Source organism: Branchiostoma belcheri, unplaced genomic scaffold (assembly GCF_001625305.1).
Source record: "Branchiostoma belcheri isolate BF01 breed outbred unplaced genomic scaffold, Haploidv18h27 scaffold28, whole genome shotgun sequence".
NCBI classification, from domain to species: Eukaryota; Metazoa; Chordata; class Leptocardii; order Amphioxiformes; family Branchiostomatidae; genus Branchiostoma; species Branchiostoma belcheri.
This window is the reverse complement of record NW_017803887.1, coordinates 932,745-935,536: the sequence shown is the minus strand read 5'-3', so window position 1 is coordinate 935,536 and position 2,792 is coordinate 932,745.

Sequence of the window (2,792 nt, the reverse complement as noted above, 5' to 3'; positions counted from 1 at the left end):
TCCTTCGTTTTCAAGTTTCTCTGAACACTTATATTCGTAACAGCGCCACAAGATTATTCTTCAAAAACTTTTAATGACGACGCGACGCCATCTTGGATCATTCCACCTTGAGGCGCCAATTGCAAGGTCATAAGGTCAATGCGGTATTCGAACTCTTTATAGCCATCGTACGGACATAAAACGCTTTACTTGGCAGCCCTGATTGATCTATTGTTACAATCAAGATCATTCACCCCCCTAGTCAGGTCAAAGATCAACCTGCAATTCTAGGTAACTACCGTTTGAAATATGAGTACTGAAGAAGGTCGCCATTTTAACCTTTGGTTGTTTATTCTTACCTCCGTGAGAGGCTATTGCATACCTGTTTCGTATTTACTCAAACGTTTCATTATAAAAGATCCAAACAAATCATAACATACCAAGGAGGTTTATTCTAAACTTTAATTAAAACCTCATTGGTTTGTATAATGTCCTTGGTTTTACCAAGGACGTTCTGCAAGATTCTGTGATGGAACGTCCTTGATTTTACCATGATTTTACATAAGGTGAACTAATAAACTTTGACATTTCAAAGAAAGCCAGATGTAACAAATCGTAACAAACCTATGACTTCTAAAAAGATGGCCTGCTTGAATTTTGACTTTTCGAAGAAGGCTCAATGCATGTGTTACAAACTACTTTGGACCAAGCACATATAACGTTAAATGACTTAATCTCCAAGCAGATTTTGGCTGATAGAAATGTAACTCACGCTTGTTCACCTCAACATCTGCTTGGTGATAAAGCATAACTTTGTGATTTTTGTCTGAGAAACATTGGACAAACTTTTGAGGAAAGGGGTATTTGTAATTCGAAGGTGTTCTGTGTCTAGTCTACACCAGACTCATGTGCACGCTGAATAAATAGTAGAAATCGGCCTATAAAAGAAATGTAACTAGCCAGGGGAGTTGGCCTAGCCTCTACCAGGCTTCAAGAGACGGCTGGCACGCGGCAAAAAGGACCAACTCCCTCGGCATGTTATCTCTCTATTTGACCTATTTCTACTCTTTCCAGCCGTCTCCCGAAGCCTGATAGAGGCTAGAGTTGGCCGGCCATATAGAGAATACACTTTGCTTGCATAATACATGTATATGTCTGGTGGAGACTATTCTGTGTGGTATATGTCTGGTGGAGACGGGTTCGAGTCCTGACATGCCACCGATCTTGTGCCCTTGGGAAAGGCTTTCCTCACTTCGCTCAGGTGAAAATGAGTTGTCCTGTCATGTATTTGTCCCCTGTGTTGGTGGCGGCATTAATATAAGTTGATAAAACTTGAGTGTGCCGTCACCACGTCTGGTGATTACATGTTGGAATAGAAAAAAAAAGACTATTCTGTGTCCGCGTGAAAAACTGAGTTGATAATTAGCACATAATGAGGCGGCTTTCCGAAACATTTACATGAGAAAGGCCCTTCGCGTGGGAAAGGGCGGGCGATATCTGTGAGACAAAGGGCGGCAACAGGTCGGTTTGGGAGACAATGGCTTCTCCAATCCCACGGGACAGGCAAATGGTGGGAAAAAGACACAGGTAAGTTCCACTGCTGCAACAAAAGAACATCGGTTTTAATTTGCTGTTCGTCTTTTGAGAATTCCAAATACGGGACGAGCAGAGACTTGTGCTTTAAGTTATACCGTAGGTTTCTTCTCGCGAGACCTAATGTTACACGTGAGAATGTACGAGACTAGCTTTGCTCATTTTTTCATCTCTCATTTTTTTTGACAGATGACAATAGGATCTTTGGTGTTCTTCATTAAGTCAAGGTTTGAGTCCCGTGTCTGAATTTCCCAATGACATGAAATATTAACTGATCAGTAGAAAAAGGACGTTTTGTTACGATTATAAATAAATGCTGTTATTGCAGGTATATGTACTATATAAAGTATATTATCTCAGCAGAGCCTTTGGTAGCTACAAAGACAGTAGCAGTGTCCATTTACCAGCCAGTTATGCCAGCATACAAAAGAAGATGTCATTGCCAGTACCATTGAGGTTATATGTCTAGCCTGTACCAGAAAGTCTGACAGAAAGGCACAAAACACGCAAAAATAAACCGAATCCTAAACCTCTGACTGGAGAGTGTATAAAGTACGAGTGCATTTTTCTGATGTACATGTACTCGATGACGTGAAATAGTGTCACATTCTGACAGAATTGGGACTTCAGAAAGCGGGTATCAGTCAGCAGATAACGACCTTCTGTTCCCGCCTCTGCTGGGAGATTAATGCCGTACGTTTGTCGTCTGCACCACGCGTGGCGAGCATGCGCCCTCCATCCATCTAACGTTACCTGGTCCAGACATGTAGACACGGGACACACGGACTGTGAACCGGCGAGTAGAAGAGTATACGTAGAAATCGGCCAAATAGAGAGAACAGTTTGCCGCAAACAGCCCCCTGACATGTAATCTCTCCATTCACTTGTTATTTTTATTTTTTTTTATTCCAACATTTCATGACTAGACATTGTGACGGCAAACTCAAGTTATAGCAACTTATTTTAGACAGACAGAGGACAAAATACGGAACAGGACGGAACAGGACAATACTCAGTTTCACCTGAGTAAGTGAGGAAAGTCGTGCCTTTCCCAAGAGCACAAGATCGGTGGCATGTCAGGACTCGAACCCAGGACGTCTTGGTTCCGAGTCGAGCACTCTACCGCTACGCTTCCCAAAGCCTGGTAGAGGCTAGTCCTGACAGACACGCGACAGGACTGCTGCAGGGACACCGGGCTGTAATCGGGCACCAGACGGGGA